Source organism: Hibiscus syriacus, unplaced genomic scaffold (assembly GCF_006381635.1).
Source record: "Hibiscus syriacus cultivar Baekdansim isolate YM2019G1 unplaced genomic scaffold, ASM638163v2 tig00111774_pilon, whole genome shotgun sequence".
Lineage (NCBI taxonomy): Eukaryota > Viridiplantae > Streptophyta > Magnoliopsida > Malvales > Malvaceae > Hibiscus > Hibiscus syriacus.
The window spans coordinates 4,199,420-4,208,200 of NW_024063175.1; the positions used below are offsets into that span (position 1 = coordinate 4,199,420).

General features: G+C 34.8%; 1 long non-coding RNA gene across 1 annotated transcript; it reads left to right on the top strand.

The window, feature by feature from the left end:
* Positions 1 to 1,541: 1,541 nt before the first annotated feature.
* LOC120170221 lies at positions 1,542 to 7,167 on the top strand. The gene is made up of 3 exons (XR_005520748.1): positions 1,542 to 1,552; positions 3,730 to 3,732; positions 6,845 to 7,167. It is a non-coding gene; the product is annotated as an uncharacterized LOC120170221 (long non-coding RNA).
* Positions 7,168 to 8,781: the final 1,614 nt, after the last annotated feature.

The following is an 8,781-nucleotide window of genomic DNA, read 5'->3' on the forward strand; positions in this document are numbered from 1 at the left end:
GTTTATCTTCTAAAAATAATCTAGCAATTATAAATAATCTCCTTCTCTCTATTCAAAACTAGAAACAATATTGGTGTAAGTGTGGAGATTAAGAGAACCAATATGACAAATTATTCGTGAACGGTTCTAAATGCATAAACAAACTATTGCAAAAGGAGACCAAACTATATGAGACTGATGATCTTTCCTAATCAAGGGCTTCGTCGTGATACATGAAACAAAAAACACCAAACTATCATAATGATACATAAAATTGTGTCATAAATGCAAATGAACAATCGTTTCATAAAGGTATACAAAAATAAATGCTTCAAGAATATACGAAAAGAAAGAAATCATAATGATGATGATGTTTATTTATATGTCAATCAAAAGAAAATTAAGAAAAAAGAAAATACGAAAGAAGATGTGTGTGCGCGCTTGCTTACGTGCATGCGTAATTGTCCAATCCATACTTGTGTTATGTAAACGCGTATATTCAGTATGCATCACATGTACTTATTATTTTTAGACAAATCTCATATAATTTTCTTTAAAAATATATTTTATTTTAGGGTAAATTATAAATTTATGTATTGAATTTTACTCTCTATCTCCTATTTCACTCACTATACTTTTAATTTTTCAATTTACTTAGTGAAATTTTGAATTGTTCTTATTTTGGTCACTCTGAATTATTTTATTATAATTTTAGTATAACACGGTGTAAGGTATGGCTCATAACAATTATGTAAGGTATGACACGGTGTACGGTACAGAGTTATTTTTGTAAATATGTACCAGAGTTTATTTATTATAAATAGAGATGTAACCTAAACCTATGAGACATTGAATAAAACTTCTAGCACCTTGGCACCGAAGTCGTAAGCACATTGCTGAACCTCGTTAAAATTCTTGTGTTCTTTCATTTTCTTTACCCGATTCTTCAACAATTGGTATCAGATGTCAAGAGCAAAATTCGAAGTTGCGAAATTTGATGGTCAGGGTAACTTTGGATTATGGAAAACAAGGGTGAAGGATCTGTTGGCGCAGCAAGGGATCCTGAAGGCTTTACGACCTACAAAGACGGCGTCGATGGAGGAGGAAGATTGGTAAGAATTACAACAGCGAGCGGCAGGAACCATACGATTATGTTTGGTGGACGAGGTCATGTATCACGTTATACATCTGTCGTCTCCAGATGAAATTTGTAAGAAGTTGGAAAGTCAGTTTATGTCCAAATCCTTAACGACTAAACTATATCTAAAGCAACAGTTATATGGGCTGAAGATGTAGGACGATCATGATTTGGCACAACACGTGAATGTCTTCAATCAAATCGTTTCTAATTTGGCTCGGCTTGATGTGAAAATTGAGGATGAAGACAAAGCGATGATTTTTTGGTGTTCGTTGCCTCTCTCTTACGAACACATAGTGACTACTCTTACATATGGGAAAGAGACTATCAAAGTTGAGGAGATTACTGCAGCCTTGTTGGCTCACAACCAGCAGAAGCATAATGCAGGGGATAGCTCTCAAGCTGATAGCTTATATGTCAAGGGTAATCGAGACCGTGGACGAAAGCCAGAGAAGGCATGGTCTGGGAAACGAAATTTCAGATCCAAATCTAGGGATAAGAAGACAATTCATTGTTACAAGTGTAAGGAGGCGGGACATATGAAGCGAGACTGTCGAAGTTGAAAAAAGCAGACTGATGAGAAGCGTGATGACTCATCCAAGTCTGTGAATGTGGTCGAGGATGACAATTTTGATTGCAGTGAGGGTGATATTCTTTCTATTTCAAAGACTCAATTGACAGATGTTTGGATTCTTGATTCTGGATGTTCTTATCACATCACGCCAAATATGGAATGGTTTTCGACATATATGTCGGTTAATTTTGGTTTTGTTTTTTTGGGTGATGATCAATATTGCAATATTATTGGTATTGGTGATGTCAGAATTAAGATTTATGATGGCTCTGTTCAGACGTTGAGTGGTGTTAGGCATATCCTAGATTTGAAGAAGAATTTGATTTCTTTGGGCACTTTGCAAAAGAATGGTTTTATCCCTAAGGCTGATGAGGATAGGGAAACCATTCGGATTGTTAAATGAGCTTTGACTGTGATGAAAGGAAAGATGATTGCAGGGAATATTTATAGATTGTTAGGGAGTTACCGTTGTAGGTGGAGTTCATTCTATTGAGTCCTGTGATGATACTACCAAACTGTAGCATATACTTCTTGCTCATATTAGTGAACGTGGTATGGCTGAATTACATAAAAGAAATATGTTTCATGGTGTTAAAAAGTTGTAAGCTCGATTTTTGCAAGTATTGGAGTTCATTTCAAGACTGCGAAGCACACAACTGAAGGGATTCTTATTATGTGCATTATGATGTATTGGGGCCTTCCACGACATCGTCTTTGGGTGGATCTAGGTATTATGTTACTTTTATTGACGATTTTTCACGGAAAGTTTGGGTGTATTTTTTGAAACATAAGTATGACATTTTTGAGAAGTTAAAACTGTGGAAAGCTATGGTCGAAAACCAAACAGGACGAAAAATCAAGTGTTTGCGGTCTGAAAATGGTACGGAGTACATAAATTCACAATTTATACACTTTTGTAAGGAGCATGGGATTAAGAGGCATTTTACAGTGCTCAAGACACCACGACAGAATAGTGTTGCGGAATGGATGAACAGGTCATTGAATGAAAGAGCTAGATGTTTGCAGTTGAATGCGGAGCTTCCCAAACACTTCTGGGCTGAGGCTGTTAACATGGCATTTTATCTTATCAATAGATCACCAAAGGCATCATTGGCTGGGAAAGTTACTGAAGAGGTATGGACTGGTCATGATGTTATTTTTGAACACTTACGGATTTTTGGTTGTCATGCTTATGTGCATGTACCTGCTGATGAGAGATCCAAACTTGATGTAAAATCGAAGGAGTGCAATTTACTAGGTTACAAGAAATGTGTCAAATGATTCAAGTTCTGGGATCCAGTTGCGAAGAAAATTGGGATCAGTTGAGATGTTGTTTTTATGAACAACCCATGTTGCAGCAGAAGAAAGACGCGATAGTGGTGGATTTCGAGCAGTTTCCAGTCGAGAAAATAGAAACTTCCCAACCGACTTCTGATGGATCCACTACGTATGATTTGCAGGATTATAGTCTCGCCATAGACAGGGTGAGAATGACGAATATAAAGCCTCTAAACAGATTGGTTTTGAAGACTTGGTCTCTTTTGCACTTACTGTTAGTAGTGCTGATCCGGTTACTTTTCATGATGTTGTTACTAGTCAGGAAAATGACAAATGGATGGCTGCCATGGTCGAGGAGATGAAATATTTGAATCACAATCGTACATGGGAGTTAGCTCACCTTCCTGAGGGTAAGAAGCCGATTGGTTGCAAATCAGTGTATAAGAAGAAACCAGCAGTAACGAAAAAAGATGGGGAGAAGTTCAAGGCTCGTTTAGTAGCAAAGGGTTTTTCACAGTAGAAAGGAGTTGATTATGATGAATTTTTTTCTCCTGTGTTCAGGCACACTTCAATCCGAGCAGTACTTGCATTGGTGGCTAGTTAGGATTTGCATGCAGATGGATGTGAAAACTGTTTTTTTGCATGGTGATTTAGAGGAGCAGATCTACATGCGGCAGCTTGAAGGTTTTGCTCAACTTGATAACGAGCATTTAGTTTGCAGATTGAAGAAATCTTTGTATGGGTTCAAGCAGTCTCCGAGACAGTGTTACAAATGGTTTAACTCCTATATGATTAAGATTGGCTACAAGTGATGTGAGTATGATTGTTGTGTCTATGTTAAGAGCCTTGATGATGGTTTTTTTAATTTTCTGTTACTGTATGTTGATGATATGTTAATTGTTGCGAAGAACATGGATGATGTTATCGATTTGAAAACTTTATTGAGTCAGGAATTTGATATGAAAGATTTAGGTGCTGCAAAGAAAATTCTTGGAATGGAAATTTGCAGGGACATAGACTCAAGGAAACTGTGGCTATCTCAACGGGGTTATGTTGTGAAAATGCTAGAAAGGTTTGTGTTGAGCAGCGCAAAACCAATTAGCACTCCATTTGTGAATCACTTTAAGCCCTCATCAGAACAGTTCCCTAAGACAGATAAGGAATCTGAAGATATGGAAAATGTTCTGTATTCAAATGATGTTGGTTGCTTGATGTATGCAATGGTATGTACTCATCGTGATTTAGATCATGTTATTAGTCAAGTTTGTAAGTACATGTCTAAACCTTGTAAGCAACATTGGAAAGCAGTCAAGTGGAGCTTTCGGTACTTAAAGGGTACTGTGGGAGATGAAATTGTTTTTGGTAGTCAGCTGGATAATCTTTTGGTTGTAGGATATGTGGATTCAGACTATGCATGTGACTTGGGTAATAGAAGATCTATGACAGGTTATGTTTTTACTTTTGGTGGAGGGCCTATTTGTTGGAAGTCTAATGTTCAATCTGTTGTGGCATTATCTACAACTGAAGCTGAATACATGGCAGCGGCTGAATCTGCAAAAGAAGCTTTATGGATTACTGGTTTAGTGAAAGAGTTGGGTGTTCAGCAAGGTGGAGTTCAGTTGCTTTGCGATAATCAAAGTACTATTCACTTGGCTAAGAATCAGGTATATCGTGCTAGAACTAAGCATATTGATGTAAGGTTTCACAAGATCAGAGAGTTGGTTGCATCTTGAGAGATTTTGTTTCAGAAGGTACATACTGATGAGAATGTCGCTGATATGTTCACCAAGCCAGTTACGATAGACAAGTACAAGAATTGCTTGGACTTGTTGAATGTTCCGAGTTGTTAAAGAAGTAAGGTAACCCAACCCACATTGAATGTTTCCTAAGGGGCAGGATATTCGCCAAAGTGGAGATTTGTAAGGTATGGCTCATAAATATATCGGTACAGGGTTATTTTTGTAAATATGTACTAGGGTTTATTTATTATAAATAGAAATGTAACCTAAACCTATGAGACATTGAATAAAACTTCTAGCGCCACCTAGACACCGAGGACGTAAGCACATTGGTGAACCTCGTTAAAATTCTTGTGTTCTTTCATTTTCTTTACCCGATTCTTCAACACACAAAATTTTTGATCTCAAATGTTATTGTTTTGGACGCCACCATCGATGGTCATCGATGGTGGTCGTTCGGTCACTTCGTATTGAAGCCCTAAGTTTGAATACCACCTCTATTTTGTCAGAATATTCTCCAAAGTCCACAATAGGAAATCGAAAGTGAGAAAACCGAAACATTTCAACCGAGATTTACGGGTTTTGGGATAATGTCTAGTGAAATAACCACTAGATTCAAACTAAGAATGTCAAAGCGAGTCTCCCAGTACAATTTGGGATCAAACGGTCATCAGTTCCGAAGGTCGACGATAACGATAAGCGACGATGATTATTTTAAATATTTTTAAATTTAATAATAAAAATATTATTTTATTATTTATGTTAAATTATTTTATATTTAATAATATTTAAAAAATGTTATATCTTTGAAAATAATAATAAAATAATATAGAGGGACAAAAAATGTTCAATGTATAAGGTTCGATTAGTAAATTAAAAAAAGTACAATGAGTGAAATAAGAGAAAGAATAAAATCTAGTGAGTAAATTTATAAATTACCTATTATTTTATTTTGATCAACCTTCGAAAACTCTGATCAATTTCTACAACATGACATTTTCTAGTAAAAGTGTGCTCTCAAAATATTTCTGATCGGCATGAACTAAGTTAACTTAATGATTAAAAAGGATGGTTGTGTTCTTTAAAAGTCCTATGTTTGAGCATAAGAGATAATAAATGTTAATTGGAAAATAATAATTTTTAAGGTGAAATTAGAATAAAAATCACCATGCAAAATTAAACAAAATAAAAAATATATAAAAATTGGCAAGGACTGAAATTCCAAGGAATGTTAGAAAACTCAACTTTACTCAATCATCACTCGTCTCCGTCTTTTTCTTTTTTTCCTCTCGCGGTTATAAGGTTCCGCATTTATTAATTCGGACCGACTCACATTGCACACCTGATTTTAATGGGTGTGTTTTATAACAAGGATTTTTTACATATGCAAGGACTCAAACTCGCTTATTTTTTTCTCTATTAGTTATAACAAGTCTCACTTATTTGTTTTTTCACCTTTTTCATTTACTTTATCTCACCAAGAATTTATAATCCTTGCGTTATTTTATTTTTTATAATTTCTTTTTTATGATTTTTATCTGGGAGTTCAAATTTGGCTTAAAGAATTGGTTTTTTTATATTTATTATGCACATATTTTTGTATTTTAAGTTCTTAACTGCTACTAAATTAGGAGGATGATGTTACGGAATACGGTCGTCGGATAGAGCAAAATCGCAACTGATATTTTGGGAAAATAAAATGAAAATAAATAAGACACAAATTTTACGTGGAAAACACTTAAAAATTATAGGGTAAAAATCACGGACAATGGTAAAAGAATTTCACTATGAGAAAATAGGAGTTACAACTTCTCTTGATTTAACAAGGAGGAAACAAGAACTATTGATAAAAAGTATAAAACAACTCAATAGAAACTCTCTAAATTTCTCTAGTATAAGAGACTAAATGAATGAGTTTTCCTTTCTAATTTTCAACCAAAACTGATTTAATTAGAGCAGTCGTAACCTTTAATTTACACCAAACGATGTATTAATGCACCTAAAGTGCTTTTAAGTTTCAACAAACTCCCACTTGAAGATTTGATTGGAACAATCATATATTCACACCATTCTTTTTACCTTGTACCATTCATATTGCTTACGTCTTTAACAGGCCACAAGAGGATAAACATCAAGCAAACTTATCAGTGTAGTTTGTCTTTGTCATAAAATCTGTTATGTTGTCATTGGTATTAATTTTCTGCATATCTACTATCCCTTCTTCCACTTTCTCACTAATGAAGTGGTATTGGACACGAATGTCTTTTGTTCTTGAGTGAAAAGCAGAATTCCTTGCAAGATGCAAGGTACTTTGACTGTCATAAAACAAAGAGACATACTCTTTTTTGTGCTCGAGCTCCTTCAATAGCATTTTCAACCAAATTACTTCTTTACTGGTTTGTGTAGCTGCTATATATTCTGCCTATGTTGTCGACGTACCAAAAATGACTGCAGTTTTGAAACCCAGTTTATAGCTCCACCAGCAATTTCAAACTCGTATCTTTAATAGATGTGTTTTTATCCAAATCCTCTGTATTATCAGAACCGACATCCCCTTGATAAGAAAGTTTGATCCTCCGTATAATAATGCAATATTTGAGGTCCATTTGATGTATCTCAGGACTCTTTTGATTGTATTCCAATGCTCTTTTCAAGGAATCTCCATGTATCAACCAACTACTCCCACTGCTTGTGCAATTTTTGGTATTGTGCATATTATAGCGAACATTAAACTTCTCATTGCTAATGCATACGGTACTCGATACATCTCCATTCTCTTTTCTTTACTACTAGGACTCATAATAGAGGATAATTTGAAGTTAATAGGAAGAATGGTAGAAATTGTCTTACAATTTTGCATGTTGAATCGTGACAAGATCTTCTTCAAGTAATTCTTTTGTGAAAGCCAAATCTTTCTATTACTTCTATCTTGGTGAATTTGCATCCTTAGAATATTTTTTCTGGTCCCAAGTCATTCTTTTCAAATTCCCTAGCCAATTATGCCTTCAATTCTTCAATATGATCTTTGTTGGATCCTTCAACCAACATGTCATCTGTATACAACAACAATATAACAAAATCTTTATCACCAAACCTCTTGAAATAAGCACAAGGGTCTACACTAAGTCTTTTGTATCAAAGGCACATAATGAAGGGATCAAATCTCTTATACCAACACCTCGGTGCCTGTTTTAGATTGTATAGAGATTTGTTTTACTTGCAAACCAAGTTCTTCTCTTCTTTTTCTTCAAAACCTTCAGGTTGAAGCATATAAATCTCTTCTTCAAGATCTCCATGAAGAAAAGTTGTTTTAATATCTAGCTGCTCTAGATGTAAGTTCAATGTAGCACACATTGCCAAGACTACCCGAACCTTTGTTAGTTGAACCACGGGAGTAAAGATTTCATTGAAATCAAGACTACCTGAACAGTTGTAAGTAACATTACTACTTGTCAAGTTTATAATTTGTTGATTCTACAAATCAGATAGGCTTTGAAGTAGAAGTTCAACACATTCTTGTTTTGCTATTGCACAACTTAACGGTGTAAATTGAGAAAATAAAGTATTCAATTCGTTTAATTTCTCTATCACTGAAGTAGATTCTAACATCTGAAGAGTGTACAATTTGCTTTTAAGGAAAATTTTATTTTGCTACGATGTGGCCTTATACAATTTGGTGAGATGATCCAAAATCTCCTTGGTTGTCTTTTTCTCATCAATGTTTGACAATACTTCATCTTTTAATGCTAGATACAGGTTTACCATAGAATTCCCATCCATCTCGTTTCATTTGTTATCATCTGCAAAATATGTCGGTCTTTTACTGATAGCCACTAAACAATTATCTTTCCTCATAATAGCCTTAATCTTTAATTTCCATAGTGACAAATTTCTGCCATTGAACTTTTTACTATCAAATTTCGTTGTCATAGCTTCTACCACAGATAGCTTGTACTATTTCACTATTTGATGTGAATAGTTCCTTGAAACCTTCAAAGAATGGGTAATACCTCCTTACTTTCTTAAGTTAGAGGATCTACCTTTTAGTGACAATCACAAAGACAATAAGTAGA